Source organism: Leptodactylus fuscus, chromosome 4 (genome assembly GCF_031893055.1).
Source record: "Leptodactylus fuscus isolate aLepFus1 chromosome 4, aLepFus1.hap2, whole genome shotgun sequence".
In the NCBI taxonomy this organism is placed as follows: Eukaryota; Metazoa; Chordata; class Amphibia; order Anura; family Leptodactylidae; genus Leptodactylus; species Leptodactylus fuscus.
This window is the reverse complement of record NC_134268.1, coordinates 137634196-137652881: the sequence shown is the minus strand read 5'-3', so window position 1 is coordinate 137652881 and position 18686 is coordinate 137634196.

Sequence of the window (18686 nt, the reverse complement as noted above, 5' to 3'; positions counted from 1 at the left end):
AAATCCGGGTCATATGAGAATGTGAACTTTGTGACTAAGAGACAGGGATAGCTGTACAGGCAGGGATAGCTAGGGATAACCTTTATTTAGGTAGGAATGTTATTAAAAATAACTTTTTGGGGCTCTATCGGGTGTGTAATTGTGATTTTTGTGACAAACTTTTTCCAATAGGAATGCGTTGGACAGCGCTGATTGGCCAGAGTACGGAACTCGACCAATCAGCGCTGGCTCTGCTGGAGGAGGCGGAGTCTAAGATCGCTCCACACCAGTCTCCATTCAGGTCCGACCTTAGACTCCGCCTCCTCCGGCAGAGCCAGCGCTGATTGGCCGAAGGCTGGCCAATGCATTCCTATGCGAATGCAGAGACTTAGCAGTGCTGAGCCAGTTCTGCTCAACTACACCGTGTGCCGAGTGTGCACACTCGGTTCTGCTACATCAGATGTATCAGAGCCGAGTGTGCCGGTCAGCCCATCTGATATAGCAGAGCCGAGTGTGCACACTTGGCTCTGCTATATCAGATGGGCTGACCGGCACATCAGATGTAGCAGAGCCGAGTGTGCACACTCGGCTCTGCTACATCTGATGTAGCAGAGCCGAGTGTGCACACTCGGCTCTGCTATATCAGATGGGCTGACCGGCACACGGTGTAGTTGAGCAGAACTGGCTCAGCACTGCTACCAATAGGAATGCATTGGCCAGCCTTCGGCCAATCAGCGCTGGCTCTGCCGGAGGAGGCGGAGTCTAAGGTCGGACCTGAATGGAGACTGGTGTGGAGCAATCTTAGACTCCGCCTCCTCCAGCAGAGCCAGCGCTGATTGGTCGAGTTCCGTACTCTGGCCAATCAGAGCCAGCGCTGATTGGCCGAAGGCTGGCCAATGCATTCCTATGCGAATGCAGAGACTTAGCAGTGCTGAGCCAGTTCTGCTCAACTACACCGTGTGCCGAGTGTGCACACTCGGTTCTGCTACATCAGATGTATCAGAGCCGAGTGTGCCGGTCAGCCCATCTGATATAGCAGAGACGAGTGTGCACACTTGGCTCTGCTATATCAGATGGGCTGACCGGCACATCAGATGTAGCAGAGCCGAGTGTGCACACTCGGCTCTGCTACATCTGATGTAGCAGAGCCGAGTGTGCACACTCGGCTCTGCTATATCAGATGGGCTGACCGGCACACGGTGTAGTTGAGCAGAACTGGCTCAGCACTGCTACCAATAGGAATGCATTGGCCAGCCTTCGGCCAATCAGCGCTGGCTCTGCCGGAGGAGGCGGAGTCTAAGGTCGGACCTGAATGGAGACTGGTGTGGAGCGATCTTAGACTCCGCCTCCTCCAGCAGAGCCAGCGCTGATTGGTCGAATTCCTTACTCTGGCCAATCAGCGCTGGCCAATGCATTCCTATGGATTCCTATATCCACACTCGGCTCTGCTACATCACACACTCGGCTCTGCTATATCAGATGGGCTGACCGGCACATCAGATGTAGCAGAGCCGAGTGTGCACACTCGGCTCTGCTACATCTGATGTGCCGGTCAGCCCATCTGATATAGCAGAGCCGAGTGTGTGATGTGCCGGTCAGCCCATCTGATATAGCAGAGCCGAGTGTGTGATGTGTGCACACTCGGCTCTGCTACCTCTGATGTGCCGGTCAGCCCATCTGATATAGCAGAGGCGAGTGTGTGATGTGCCAGTCAGCCCATCTGTTATAGCAGAGCCGAGTGTGTGATGTGTGCACACTCGGCTCTGCTATATCAGATGGGCTGACCGGCACACGGTGTAGTTGAGCAGAACTGGCTCAGCACTGCTACCAATAGGAATGCATTGGCCAGCCTTCGGCCAATCAGCGCTGGCTCTGCCGGAGGAGGCGGAGTCTAAGGTCGGACCTGAATGGAGACTGGTGTGGAGCGATCTTAGACTCCGCCTCCTCCAGCAGAGCCAGCGCTGATTGGTTGAATTCCGTACTCTGGCCAATCAGCGCTGGCCAATGCATTCCTATGGGGAAAAGTTAGCTTGCGAAAATCACAAGCTGACAGGGATTTCCATGAAATAAAGTGACTTTTATGCCCCCAGACATGCTTCCCCTGCTGTCCCAGTGTCATTCCAGGGTGTTGGTATCATTTCCTGGGGTGTCATAGTGGACTTGGTGACCCTCCAGACACGGATTTGGGTTTCCCCCTTAAGAAGTATATGTTCCCCATAGACTATAATGGGGTTCGAAACCCGTTCGAACACTCGAACAGTGAGCGGCTGTTCGAATCGAATTTCGAACCTCGAACATTTTAGTGTTCGCTCATCTCTAATAAAACATAATAATAATGCCTTTTTAGTTGCCCACTAAATAATGCCCCCACACTACATTATGACCCCCATATTGTCACCAACACATTATGATGCCTCAATAGTGACCTCTATGATAAACAATGAAATTACTATTTGCAATCCCGAAACTTTTATACTACTAGAGGCTGAAGTAATACTTCTTTTACAACCTCTCCTATGTATTGTTATATATTATATATTTATTTTATATATTGTATGTATTATTGTTTTTATTGTTATATATTAAAGATATATTTTCTAAAAATTAACAGCATTTAATATGACTCGTTGAAATGAAATACTAGTACCAGCCTCTGGTCTTGGACCAGACCAATTTAATATTTGCCCTCTACTCAGTGGGTAGTTAAGAAATATTTCTTGCTGGAATGCCCCTTTGAGTCAATCTAAGAATTAAATTACATATGGAAGATTAAAAAACGAGGTAAATTAGATGAGGACTGATGCGCCCAGAATAGTTGTTAGCCATTCAGAGTTCTGACAAGTGAGTTTCTACTTCTCGCTTAAATCTTCAACTACACTTTCATGATCACTGACTACAGTTATAAATGTGAGGTTCTTAGTGCACAATTTGATAAATTATGCGAGCCCATCTGCCACGTCACGGCGACCTCATTCAGATGGGTCCCTACTCTAAGACTTTACTTTTATTTATAAAAAAAAAAAAATGCTGCAGGTCCCCTGTAGGTAAGACCCCCCCAGAGATCAAGTTCTCATAGACTGCACTGTAACAGTGAGAATATAAAAAGTTTATCTCCTGTCTATAAAGTGTTAGTGTAGGGACCCATCGTAATAAGGCCACTAAGTCGTGGATGGGCTCTATAAACATATACTGTAAATAGAAATTATTACATTATTGACACTTCTTGTACACATGTGTAACAGTGGTACCGTGTGCTAAGCCGCATGTCCAATCCTGCAACGTGTGGTACCGCATGCTCAGCTGCATTTCCAACCCTGCGACGTGTGGTACCGCATGCTCAGCCACGTGTCTAATCGTGCGACATGTGCTGAGCTGCGTTTCCAATCCTGGGACATGTGGTACCATGTGCTGAGCTGCGTGTCCAATCCTGCAATATGTAGTACCGCATGCTCAGCCCTGTGTCCAATCCAGCGACGTGTGGTACCGCGTGCTCAGCCGTGTGTCCAATCCTGCGACATGTAGTACCACGTATTGAGCCGTGTGTCCAATCCTGCAACGTGTGGCTCAGATGCATGCCCAGTCCTGCCATATATGGTCCCGCATGCACAGCTGTGTGTCCAAACCTGCGACGTGTGGTACCCCATGCTCATCCGTGTGTCCAATCCTGCAACATATGGTAAAATGTACTTAGCCGCGTGTCCAGTCCTGCAACGTGTGGTATTGTGTGCTCAGCCACGTTTCCAATCCTGCGATGTGTGGTACCGCATGCTGAGCCACGTGTCCAATCCTGCGACGTGTAGTACCACGTGCTCAGCCATGTGTCCAATCCTGTGACGTGTGGTACCGCATTCTCAGACGCGTTTCCAATCCTGCGACGTGTGGTCCCGCGTGCGTCGCCGCATCTCCAATCCTGCGACGTGTGCTGAGCCGTGTGTCTAATTCTGCAACGCGTGCTATAGCGTGCTCAGCCGCGTGTCCAATCCTGTGATGCGTAGTACCATGTGCTCAGCCGCGTGTTCAATCCTGCAACATGTGCTGAGCCGCGTGTCCAATCCTGCGGTGTGGTACCGCATTCCCGGCCGTGTGTTCAATCCTGCAACGTGTGCTGAGCCGTGTGTCCACTCCTGTGATGTGTGGTACCGTGTGCAGAACTGCGTGTCCAATACTGCGATGTGTGGTACCACGTGCTAAGCTGCATGTCCAATCCTGCGAAGTGTGCTACCACGTGCTCAGCCACGTGTCCAATCCTGCAACGTGTGGCTCTGCATGCTCAGCCTCGTGTCTAATCCTGTGATGTGTGGTACCATGAGCTCATCCACGTGTCCAATTCTGTGATGTGTGGTACTGCGTGCTCAGCCGTGTGTCCAATCCTGTGACATGTGGTGCCGCGTGTTCAGTCTCGTTTAATTCTGCAAAATGTGGTACTGTGTGGTCAGTCGTGTGTCTAATCCTGTGATGTGTGGTACCGCATGCTCAGCTGCATGTCCAATTCTACGACGTGTGGTACTACATGCTCAGCCGCGAGTCCAATCCTGCGACGTTTGGTACCGCGTGCGCAGCCGCGTGTCCAATCCTGTGACGTGTGGTACCGCGTGCTCAGCCGCGTGTCCAATACTGCCAAACATTGATTCATTTATTATATTACATGCCCTTGAATTAAAGAGAAACTGTCAGGTCAATATGGGACACTAAATTTGGTGTCTCATATGGACCTGTTTCAACACCATCCGTGCCTGCATTAACAGAAAAAAAAACCCTTTGTACTTAGAGATTTGTCTGATAAGATTAATCAGACTAATCTCTGGCACTTTCAGCCCCTGCACACTAAGGCCGGGTTCACATGGGGATTTTGGTCTGGAACCAAAAAACGGGTAGCTGCGAATGAATGCTGGTGCATTACGCGCACTCCGCTCCGGATTAGGCCCAATGAGTGAGCAAAAAGAACTGACCGGATCCCATTGATCCCATTAGCCGTCTAATTACATTGGTACAGCAGTGGTCAAAAACTGAAATAATCGTGGTAAAGGCGCGCCCCTATTGGCCCCACTATGGGGGAACCCAATGACTAGGTTGCATCATAACAGGACCGCAGTCTCTAATAGCGGCAGCAGTCCGGCTATGATTTATCCCTGTGTTGACACAGTGATGTCAAAGTATAGGGATAATAATAATAATAATAATAATAGTGGGGCAGTGTTAAAAATATAATTCTAAAAATCATATACTGTACATAGCAACAGCCCCTGACACTGTTCTCTGCAGAGAAACCCCACTGGGAGGACACCTGAGCACGGGGGACAGGGGAGATTTTTAAATAATTTTTTTCACCTCTTCCAGCCTAATTTTAAAAAAAAATTAAGCCTGGAGAACTCTTTTAAGTTTCATTATTTCTAGACATATCTTATCTGAAGAGGAGTCTGTTACTAGATCTCAGCATATTAACCCCAAAGTTACATAGGTTAGGGTCACCTGAATCAAATAGTGTTTTCCCCTTGTGAATCTCTGTCTCCATGACTGAGACATCACTTTTCTTGTCAATATGCAAATAAGCTCTTTGGACCAATGGCAACGCCCTAATTACTCCAGTTAGCTAATCAGGAAAACCCTCATTGCTCCAAAAAGCTTAATTTCATTTTAACAAAAACTGTGATATCTTGGCAATGGAGGCAGCGATTCTCAAGGGGAAATCACCATTTGACGCAGGTGGCCCTAACCTATCTATCTGTATGACTAGGGACTAGGGTGATACGCTGGGTACAGTGACAGACTCCCTTTAACATAGATGCCTATTACACACTTCTTAATACATTCATGACTATATATATATATATATATATATATATATATATATATATATATATACATATATATATATATATATATATATATGTATATATATATATGTTTAAATTGTTATATATATATATATATATATATATATATATATATATATATGATACATAGTAGACACCTTGCACAGCAATTGTGTAGGTGTAATACATATACATACATATGTGTCTACATATGTGTCTACATGTCTAAATACACACACACTACATGCATATATTAAAGAGGCTGCTGACCGGCAATACTTACAGTCATGACTATCTACACATGTTATATATACTGTGTATAAGATATATACTAGTAAATATAATTAAAAGGGGGGTGCCATTAAAGACACTCAGCCCCCACATGCACTACTTGTATGGATCCAACGAGACTACAATCTCTGGTGGCCCCTTTATGTGGACACTTCTCAAAGACATGTCTAAATTCATATATATATTCACATCAGCCTTTATTCTTTCCTCTGTGCTGTTATGGGAACAGAAGAATGGCCTAAACAAATGCCGTCTAATGGTGGACACCAATAGGAACGGTTGAGTTTCCAGTATGCTCTCTCATATTTCACTGGGCAAGAAGAGTCCTGTGATGTTAGACTTGTTCTGCTATGGTGGCTCCTAATAGGACCTTCTACCCAGATATGAACCTAGCCTTATACATAATGTACATAGAAATACGTATTACATATGTGTACACTATTTACAGACATCTCTAACTATACAAAGAGATATATACATAGATAGCTACATACAATATAAACGGATATTACTGTACAGTATATACACACAGTACACATTCAGTATATAGAGATATCTTCATTACATGTGGTCACTAATTACAGATATTTCTAAACATAAATATATACAGTACATGACATAAATTTACATATATCACACATGGACATTATACATGTGGCACCTTGATATATATATACCGTACATGATTATATACATGACATAGATTTACATATAAAAATGTTTATATTTTATTTATTTTATTTTACATTATTATTTTATTTACATTATTTATTCCATTTACTTACTTCCAGTTCAGCACTAGGGGTAATGATCTTAGACGTCAGGAAATCCTAATTATTGTTAATCTTATTGCCGACATCACTATTACCATTATTTTTACATTATTGTTCTTTGCTATTATTATAGTATTATTTTATTTACTACATTATTGTATTATATTGTTTGCACCTGTTCTGGTTTATGGGACTTTGGACTTCACTATTGTCACCTAAGATCCAGCGTATCGAGGTACGAGCTATGATCAGTTAGTTTCTGCCCAATATCAGAGCAGTGTCCCAATAACAATGTACATTGCTGCTTATAATCAGAAGATCTCTCCGTCTTGTCCATCATGTAATCTGTTATACATCTGATATGTTTTAAATCTCATATTGATATAATATAAACCATAAAGCTCTTATTTGTATAACTATGTGGAATAGCAGAGCTGAAAGTGCTATTCTGCTGGGCGCCATAGTAACCCAAACCTGACTGAGCGGAGCTAACAGATTACAATTGACGCCATGGGCCACAAGAAGAAATCTGATTAAAATAAGCAAAGACGTTAATGGAAATATTTCTTATATAAATGATGAGTCAGAATAATGTAGAGAGAACCTCATGTGAACTGTGACTAATAATGGACACTTAATAACAGTCGCCCCCTGCTGTTATCTGTAATATGTGCTGTCTAATGATCGGTCATGTCGTAAGATCCTCAGCAATATGATCAGGTCTCTCGCCAAAGACGTCACCGTACAGTGATCACCTCCGCAGAGCCGAGCGCACAATGTCCATCTCCTCCAGCACTGCAGTAACTGACGGCACCAACTGCTTTTTCAAATGCAGATCCAGCAATCTTATTGGTTGGTGGCTGCAGTTACCATGGTAACAGATGCAGCTGAGGAATTAACTCCTTATGTGCCGATACTATTTTAGTAAAAAGGCCTTTTTAATTTACCATAGACATTGATATATAGGGGGATATATTGCAGGATTAGGTACATTGTACTTACTGATTAACTGCCACCATTCATCTTGTATTTTACATTTGGCATTTCTTTATAACTAACATGTTATTTTTATTCAATGGATCAGTACAATTCTGTTAATACTAAATACATATGGATATTTTTTATTCACTGCTTTGGAAAATAATAGCAGATTAATGGAAAAAAAGCAATTTCACTGTAATTTGCAAATATTTATATAACATGCTAACTTTATTATATAGGTAGTGGTGAGGGTGGCATAACATACATACCATATGGTACATGGAATTGCTAGAAAAGCATTGGCACCAATACCCTATTAGGCTAAGGCCCCATGTAGTGTATCACTGCAAAAAAAAAATATGCTGCAACTAATATAGTTTTCTATTTTTTGGATATCCTGTGGTATTATTGATGTAGCTTTTTTCTTCACAACATCCACTCCATTTAATATTTCCACAACTATGACACAATATTACTATTGATATATTTCCAATAAGGGAGTACTAAAGGATAAAAAAGTAAATATCTTTTCTTTGAAAAAAAATTCATCCTGGTGGTTGGTGGCTGCCAGAGCCTACATCTATAGGGGCCAGGGGCTGTATAATAATTCCATCCAATCTTTCAGTCGCTTCGTCCAAGTGATGAATTTAACATAAAAGGAAACTGACCTATGACACATCAACATAGTAAAAATGTACAGTATAAGGCTGTTGACTGTGGCGAGGAAAATTCAAAAGTTGCTGTCTTTTTTACCTTTTAAGTTTTGAAATTTTCTTTAAAATGCTAAATTTGTTTTAGAACCCCAAATGCTAAAATTCAACTTAGAATTGGGTTTGTGTCCAAATAATATTAGACCAAAAAATATGTGTACGCAAGGCAGTGAAATATCATATCAATGATATACAATGCCACTTGGACACTATGGTGGCACATCCTGTGTGGGAAAAGCATTGAAGCAATCCCAGTTTTGTTTATTCTTTCAAGGGATTGAGGTTGTACAACCATCACCATGTGGCAGGAATTCTGATTGTTACAGTAAGTACTGCAGAGAGACGCACGCTGGATGTTTACATTTCAAACAATGAAGCCCTGGGAGCTTAATGAGAATATCTCGTTGGCCTACTGTATCTGGTTATGGGGCAGCATATTTGGCAGGAATGGGTGTATAATGGGGTGGTGCTATAATATGCTTTTTAAAAACGTGTTTTGTTGAAAAAAAAAAACAACAAATAGAATAATACAGTACAGTACCAAACAGGTGACAAGAGGAAAACGTAATATACAGTACATGCATGTTCAACAGGAGCATACCTAAAAGAGAACAGAGAAAACAAGAGAAGAGAAGGAAAAGAAAAACGTCTCCACCTCCCAATCCAGATTGGGTCGACTATAAGACCCATTGTTCTGGCAGAAACCCAAAGTCAGAGTACAATGATATAAAAAAAAAAAAAAACACTACTAACATATTCAAATAATAAAGTAGAATAGTATGAAAAGGAGACACATCAAGTAAAGCTATAGACACTCCAGACCATCCCCTATGCCTCAGGCACGAAGGAATGTATAGCCGAGTGCAAAGAAGGAGCAGTGTTCTGGGTAGCAGGGGAATTGCACCATTCACCATTGCACCCCCACACTTTGTGGAATTTCTGAGGGCATCCTTTCCCCTTGTGGTCCTTGTGTCCCCTCTGGTCAAAGGGAAGGCTGGAAGCTGTAATATGTTTAACTATCACCAGTTTATGTTGTTAGCTATCCCTGGGTATTGTCTTCCTTTCTTTTTCTATGTGTTCACCTTCACCCACAATTTCATATGCCCCATTTTGTATATACCACTGATCCATCTCTTGTATTCAGTAGTGGAGTGGATATGCTAATTTATCATTAGGATTTTGCTACTTACTTGTAATATTTATTCCCCCTGCATAACTGTTTATGTTCTTTATCCCTATTGATTGACTGTGGCCTCTCCCGTTCGGCCGACAGAAAAATTGCCGATGGACATGCGCAGTCGGCGCTTTTGGTCCCAGAGAAGAGGATCGCGCGAGAGGAAGGTGGAGGCTGAGAAGAAGGCAGAGGCGTCGATGGAGAGTTTTCAAGCAGCACTGGGGACGCCCCCAGTGCTGCCATAAAACTCATTTACATAAAGTAGAAAGAAGATATCTCTAAGGAACGGCAGGGCGGATCAGAATAAGGTATGAGAAGAATAGCCTTTCTTAAGGCTATCCCTACATGTACTTACTGTAAAAAGGGTTTCTAATGATAGAATCCCTTTAAGATACTGATCAGAATGTGGATGATCCACTTGTATTTCTCTTGGTGACGTGACACTTCTGATTGTGAGCGGGGCCTTCCAGGGCAGTTTATGTACCTTGGTGGGTGTTGTCGACCAGTTGGCATGTCATTCCTGCTGAGGCTAGGGCTATTGCAAAGCCTTACTTGCTTATTTCGGCTTATTTGTTAAATGGCCAGCATTACTGATCCTGGGCATGGCGATGAGTCAGTGCTAAGCCGGAGAGATTGTAATGCATGGTACAGTGCAGTTTTGCTTTTCCTATTAATATTTCAATGCATCTCTGATGAAACAGCTGCACTTGATATGCCACTGTAGAAACAAGTCAGGCGGACGAGAGTGTATCAAAATTATAGGGACAGTATGAAATTATAGGTAAAATAGGCTCCCTTGTGACTTAGTATAGCTGGCTATGGGTGGTGCTTTCTCACTTGAGAAACAGGTTATGGTGGGATACCAATGTTCCAAGCCTACAATCAGTTGTACTTCAGCACCTTTGATCATATTAATTTTATATAGAACATATTTGCTAGTTCTTGAACCCATTTTAATGTAGCTTAATGAAATGTGTTTTTAGCATCTAGTTTCATATTTTTTGCTTTACTTGAAATACTTGAGAAAGCCATTACTTCTTCCAATTGCACGATGTGTATATATATATATATATATATATACATACACACATATATATATATATATATATATATACACTCACCGGCCACTTTATTAGGTACACCATGCTAGTAACGGGTTGGACCCCCTTTTGCCTTCAGAACTGCCTCAATTCTTCATGGCATAGATTCAACAAGGTGCTGGAAGCATTCCTTAGAGATTTTGGTCCATATTGACATGATGGCATCACACAGTTGCCGCAGATTTGTCGGCTGCACATCCATGATGCGAATCTCCCGTTCCACCACATCCCAAAGATGCTCTATTGGATTGAGATCTGGTGACTGTGGAGGCCATTGGAGTACAGTGAACTCATTGTCATGTTCAAGAAACCAGTCTGAGATGATTCCAGCTTTATGACATGGCGCATTATCCTGCTGAAAGTAGCCATCAGATGTTGGGTACATTGTGGTCATAAAGGGATGGACATGGTCAGCAACAATACTCAGGTAGGCTTTGGCGTTGCAACGATGCTCAATTGGTACCAAGGGGCCCAAAGAGTGTCAAGAAAATATTCCCCACACCATGACACCACCACCACCAGCCTGAACCGTTGATACAAGGCAGGATGGATCCATGCTTTCATGTTGTTGACGCCAAATTCTGACCCTACCATCCGAATGTTGCAGCAGAAATCGAGACTCATCAGACCAGGCAACGTTTTTCCAATCTTCAATTGTCCAATTTCGATGAGCTTGTGCAAATTGTAGCCTCAGTTTCCTGTTCTTAGCTGAAAGGAGTGGCACCCGGTGTGGTCTTCTGCTGCTGTAGCCCATCTGCCTCAAAGTTCGACGTACTGTGCGTTCAGAGATGCTCTTCTGGCTACCTTGGTTGTAACGGGTGGCTATTTGAGTCACTGTTGCCTTTCTATCAGCTCGAACCAGTCTGGCCATTCTCCTCTGACCTCTGCCATCAACAACGCATTTCCGCCCACAGAACTGCCGCTCACTGGATGTTTTTTCTTTTTCGGACCATTCTCTGTAAACCCTAGAGATGGTTGTGTGTGAAAATCCCAGTAGATCAGCAGTTTCTGAAATACTCAGACCAGCCCTTCTGGCACCAACAACCATGCCACGTTCAAAGGCACTCAAATCACCTTTCTTCCCCATACTGATGCTCGGTTTGAACTGCAGGAGATTGTCTTGACCATGTCTACATGCCTAAATGCACTGAGTTGCCGCCATGTGATTGGCTGATTAGAAATTAAGTGTTAACGAGCAGTTGGACAGGTGTACCTAATAAAGTGGCCGGTGAGTGTATATATATATATATATATATATATATATATATATATATATATATATATATACACACACATCGACAGGCATCTGCCCTCAAATAAATCGTTTTTACAGCTGCCTGACTATGCTTGTAGTTCAAAAGGTACTGTCCTAGTCTCCCTTTAAACAGGCTGTTTGTCATCACCAGATACCCACAGCCATATCTGTTACTGTCAGCTTCAATATTACTAAGTCTGTGTTTGTGTTAAAATAGCTAAAAAGAGGTTAAATAGAGTCCTAGGAGCCCTCAGAAGATCATAAATGACACTTTGCACTTCTGGACCTGAACCAAAAACGTTTTGGTTTAAATCAGCAAACTATATCATATGCTCCAAAATATCTCCCACACAGTATATATGCATACCTCCCATCAGTCCCAATTTTGACGGAACAGTCAAGCTTTTGTAGTCCTGTCCCACCGTCCCAGACAGCTTAGAGCTTGTCCCGCTCTGCCCCTGAGTGTTTTCACTTTTCCCCGATCCCCCGGCTCTCTGCTGTGTCTCCTCCACCCACTGCTCACTCCATGTTGAGCCGGCAGAGGAGAGTGAGTTTGTGACCTATGAGCCCTCCCCCTCCTCTTCTACAATCCAGTCCAGCATAGAGAAGAGCAAAGCTGAACTACCTGCAGCGTCTCCCTGTGTAAATAGTAACACATGTCTGTGTGGGGTGAATGCAGGGCTGGCGTTACGGGGGAGGGGGGCTTCGGGCAAACTGGGCACTTGCAGGGACCCCCGGCAATGGAATACTTCCCCTATTAATATAGGGAAAGTATATGTCACAAGCACACTGTGTGTAGCTGCAGCGGCTAATACATAACAGCCACCGCAGGAGCTGAAGGTATTGATCGAGGAAGCTCCACTCAGTGCTCTCAGGAGGCTTCCTCCCCACCCCCTTTCTCTGGTTGCCCTCTGGCCACCAATGAGAGGGTGAGGAGAGCCCAAGAGGCGGGGCTTAGGCCTACACAGAAAATGGACCCTGCTGAGCTCCTGCCGTCCTGTAGAGAAGAGAAGGAGGAGAGGACAGCTCAGCAAAGTGAAAGCAAAAAAATTACAGGTATATGCTAGAGTTACTACTGTATGGCTAGTAATGTCAGGCATTTGGGGTGATTAAATTAGTTTCAGTAACTCCATGTGCCTCACATTAATAGCAGTTAACCCCATCATGTCCCTCACATTAACCCCTGTGTGCCTCATATAAGGGTTACTGATGTGTGAGACACATGGGTGTAATAATAATGAAGATACCTAATTATTACCTCCATGTCTCACATATCAGTAGCTGTTATAGGAGGTACACAGGGGTTAATGTGAGGGACATGATGGGGTTAACCGCTATTGCTATGAGGCACATGGAGTTACTCAGAGCTCGTTCACATCTGCGCCCGGGACTCCGTTATGCAGGTTTCCGTTTCCTGCACAAAACAGGGCAGGAGACGGAAACCTGCCAGCATCTTTCAAACCCCATTCATTAGAATGGGTTTGAAAAGTGTCCGGCTGTGAGCGCCGGTGAGCATTTTATGCTCTCCGCAGCGAAACTGGTTTTTTTTAATAGGACACAGAGTCGGACATGCAGTATTCTGTGTCCGGTTTAAAAAAAATTATTTTGCCGCAGAGAGCATAAAACGCTCACCAGCGCTCACGGCCGAACTCGGCATGACAGGTTTCCATGTTCTGCATGCAGAAGACGGAAACCTGATAACGGAGACCCGAACGCTAATGTGAACCCAGCGTAACTTGTAATGCACATGACCATATTTTTTTATCCACAACTGTGGATAATATTGTGGACTATTATATTTTAATGGTCCCAGTACACATGGCCGTGTGTCCAGGACAAATTGAAGAGCTGCAAGTTATGGAGCAGGTCCTATAGCTTTCCTAAACCTAGACCTTTCATGTCCTCAGAGATGGGTGGTATTATATACCACTAGAAAGACTGAATTCACTGCACTGCCAGCTTTCACGGTATATGCCCCTGTGCTGGAGATATCGGTGCCATTAATTTCGGTAGCAATATCTCTCCACTGTCAGAAGAGCGGATCTTAGGTTCCATTCACATGGAGGAAAATGTCGTTTTATTTGGCGCTGAATGTTCCTATTTTGGAAAAAACGCCTCCCATTGAATTCAACGGGTTCCGGTAGCTTTTTTTTTTCCTAGTGAAAAATTCCGCTAGTGGAAAAAAAGCTAGCAGCACCCATTGAAGTCAATGGGAGGCTTTTTTTTTCAGCGCTGAAAATAGCAGTCAGCGGCTGACATGACAGTATTTAGTCCTGGTAGGTTAGAGAGGGTGGTTTTTGTGTTGTTCTTTTTTTTTAAATTAAAATGCATGGGACTGCATAAATTGTAGGGCTGCTTTATTCATGGGACTGCCTGCAGGATGGAGCTGAAGCAGGCAGAGAGGATAGTGCTGTCTGCATGCAGTCCCATGTTGTAGGTGGGGGAGGGGAAAGGGGTAAAGATTTTTACATGAGACTACATATTGGGAGGTGGCTAAAGGGAAAAAGTGAAGCTGTACATGTGTAGTGTGCGGGGATGTGGAAATTAGGGAGTATTATCACGGAGTAAAGTGGCGCTGATTCTGCCATTATAACTCGTGGCAGAATCAGCGCTGATAAAAAGAATCCCATTGATTTCAATGTGTTCAGCGTGGAAAACAGAACCTATTGAAATCAATGGGAGTCTTTATTCGCTGATTCTGCCGCAAGTTATAATGGCAGAATCAGCGCCACTTTACTCCATGTGAATGCCCCCTTACATTGGAATATGTGTATAGGCAGGTGAAAGGTAGGGGAATTAGATGTATGGATGTGGTGTACAAGGGACACTAGCTTCACACCTGAGATCTGGTTTCTGTTCTTTGGGTCCACTTGCGGACTTGAAAAACAGAAAACCAATCCACTTAAAAAACCAAAACCCTTTTGTCTCACTATTTTTTAAGCAGAATGGGGAGAGATGGAGGGGGGGCATGAAACTGGGGGTAGATGAAGGGGACACTTAAACTGGAATGACATTAAATTGAGGACAACTGGAGGGGGCATTAAACCGTGAAGGTAGCTGGACTTGTCTGCCTCTACTTGCCCCCAGTTTAATGGTGCCACTTCATCTGCCATTAATTTATTGTCCTCCTCCAACTACCCCCACTGTTAATGTCCCCTCCAGCTGCCCAGTTTCATGTCCCCTCTAGTTTCCGCCAGTTTAAACAGGGGCACCAGGAGAGGGACCTAATACTGTGGGGCAGTAGGAAGGGAACATTATAATGTGGGGACATATGATGTACGGGTGACTGTAGGAGGATTATACTGTGTAGGGGCACATGAAAAATGAATGAAAATGAGCGGAGTCAACATAAAAGTGGGCGGGGTTAAATGTGTCCCTCTTTCTGTTCTTCAAAAGTTGGGAGGTATGTATATGTTCCACAGTGGCCCACACAGTATAATATGCTTCACAGTGGACTACTCGGTCCTGTTCTGACTGCAACTGAGGTCACATGCTCTAGATGTGGGGCCTGTAAATAGGCCTCAGCAGTCATGGAATCATGCGCACCAGGCACCAGCTGTAGCCTGGGGCACGAGACCTCACAAGCCAGAAGAACCCCGAAGAGGATGCTGTAGATCAGGGGTCCTCAAACTTTTTAAAGAGTGGGCCGGAGGCAGAGCAGGTCGCACAGACATCAGGAGCGGTGGCCTCCAATAGGTAAAGTGAAGTGCGCTCCATGGCCTGGCCCGAGCTCCCCAGGAGCTTCATTATAAATGCACGCCTGCCAGCGTTGTCGGCGGGGCCAGACAGAAGTGCTTGATGGGCCGCATGTGGCCCGCGGGCCACAGTTTGAGGACCCCTGCTGTAGATTGTCGGAAGCACAGGACAGGTCAGTATAAGTGCTTTTTATTTTTACTCACTTCCCCATGGCAGACAATGTACTGTATATAGTGGTCGGATATGGATAATCTTCTTGTAATAGCATCTATTTCCCAAAGTAGAAATGTATAGATCTGTATAGTATGGGACATATGTATGGTATACACAAAATAAAAGCATATCAGTGTAAAAGGATCAGAAGAACAGATGGGTCAGTATCTATTCATGAAAAAATTTGTATGGCAAGACAGCAGGGTTGCATGATGGATAATAGAGTAAGGTAGGTAGAGGTAATTTGACTTACATGTGTATTCCACTATCAGAGTGTGGGAACCTATTAGTGCACGCTCTGAACATTGTGGAACATATATGCCCTTGCAGATGCTGAGAACTCGTGCATCTGGGGGAGGAGCCAATGGAAGGGGGCGTGTTAATCTGTATTTTTTGGCCCTTTTACACCGATATGCTTTTATTCTTGTGTATACCATACATTTGTCCCATACTATACAGATCTATACATTTCTACTTTGGGAAATAGATACCATGACAACACCATTATCCATTTGAAGTGTTTTATTATGAATTTTCTGTTATATATTATGCATTTTAATATTTATTATTATTATTATTATTATTAGTGTTGTTATATTTATTATTTTTACTGTTACTGTTTTTTTAGCAGCCTGAAGAAGATGCTTGACCAGCGTCGAAACACATAGCCTATCATTTTATCTTCTGTCATTGGAACCAATAAAGTGACGTTACCGATTAACCCTTGGACTCACTCTTCACTCAGTAGCGCTCCCTCAATTCCCGGTTCCAAGTTCATTCCGATGGTGGTGAATATGTTTTAGCTATGGCATATATGTGGGGGTATATACTTTTTTATGCTAACATACTTAATTGGGTTCTCTGACCCACTTATGATAATGCCGTCAAATATGTTTTGTCTACTTGTATCGGATTATGTACCAAGACTTTCTCTGGAATATTGTCACTATTATTGTCTTCTTGTCTTATTTTATTTTTTGGTACACTAAGCTTTATTGTGTTTTACCTTGACTATATTATTATTATTATTATTATTATTATTAACTTTTTTTGCATCATCATAATATCTCTTATACTGTATGCCTTATCTTCCGGTGTTTTCCTAGTTGTCAATGCAAAAACCACAGCAAAATCTGCAAAAAAAAGAAGCTGCTTTTACGCAGCGTGTGGTCTTAGCCTTAGACACCACTCAAAGCTCAGGCCAAACCGCTGTCATTGTTCTAATCAGCATGGTTTCAGATACACAGAGTTTATTACAAAAAAATTACAAAGTTATTACCTTTGCAATATAATAACACGTATCAATTTATTTCTTGCGACAGTAACAAATATATTCAGAAAATAAGATGAAATATTCCAAATAAATATTAAACCATATGCACTGGTTCTCTGTATTCCACTGCAGGGGTTTTTATGGGGTTGACAGTCAATTTTCCACTCTGCTGCTTTATTATTATTTATTATGTCTGTAAAGTCTGACTTTTGAGAGAGACTTTTTTTTATAAGTACACAAATTCCTTTTACTTCTGATCATTAAAGAATAGCATACTTTACATCATCCTTTCTGTCCAATGTGTGCTGTAATGTGAATTGGTTGGATAAGAGTAACGCGCATGCAAAAAGATGCGCTCAAAAAGACGCGCATTATACAAACATGCCATTGAACTCAATGACTAGCTACATTTTACATGTGTATTTTTACACGTGTAAAATGGACAGAATACACAGCGCATGCACAGAATACAAGGAGCGTAAACTCCGTGTGAAGGGGCCCTAATATACCACTTATAGAAGCTATACCATTAAGAAAAGAAAGTGATAGATATAAAGGCACTTCATAAATATACCTGAAAAAAAGATTGTTCCATAGAATGTTACAGTTCTAGACAAGATGGTGTCAAGTAATTCTCCTGCTCTAAAATATGTGATTTTGTGAATATGTGATATGTATTTTCATGAGGATTCAAGTTCCAAGTGTAACCTTATCACAGATGTCAGATATTTTATTGGCCTTACTTTCTACAGTTACAAGCATTGTGCTTGAATTTCAGCTGATCCATTTTCCTTCAGCCTGTGATCTGGTGCGCAATATCACCTGAGGCCCATTGTCACCTGAGATTTTGTTGTTTTTTTTTAACAACTCTTGTTTAAATTTTACTTTGCTAAGTATGCAACCTTGTGTTCTCTATATCAATATTGTAGGTTTCATAATAAAAAACATATATTCAATATGTATATATAAATACATACATATATATATATATATATATATATATATATATATATATATATATATATGTAAATGTCATTAGTATGCCTCTTTCTGATCAATATGTACTGGTTTGCTTTGATCTATGTGAATGCCTTAAATTTTAATGGACTACCATTAATTTTTATTTTATCCTAAAACACTCACAGAATAATTGTAATTGGAAATTCATTTTCTTCACTTCATTTTGAGTTTCTTCTGGGGATATCCACCTTTTTTGGGATTGTCCGATCTACATGTCAGATCATATGGGATACTCTAAGGGTGAATTCACACTGAGTAAACGCTAGCTTATTCTGAACGTAAAACACGTTCAGAATAAGCGGCGTCTAAAGCAGCTCCATTCATTTCTATGGGAGCGGGGATACGAGCGCTCCCCATAGAAATGAATGGGCTGCTTCTTTCACTCCGTGCAGTCCCATTGAAGTGAAT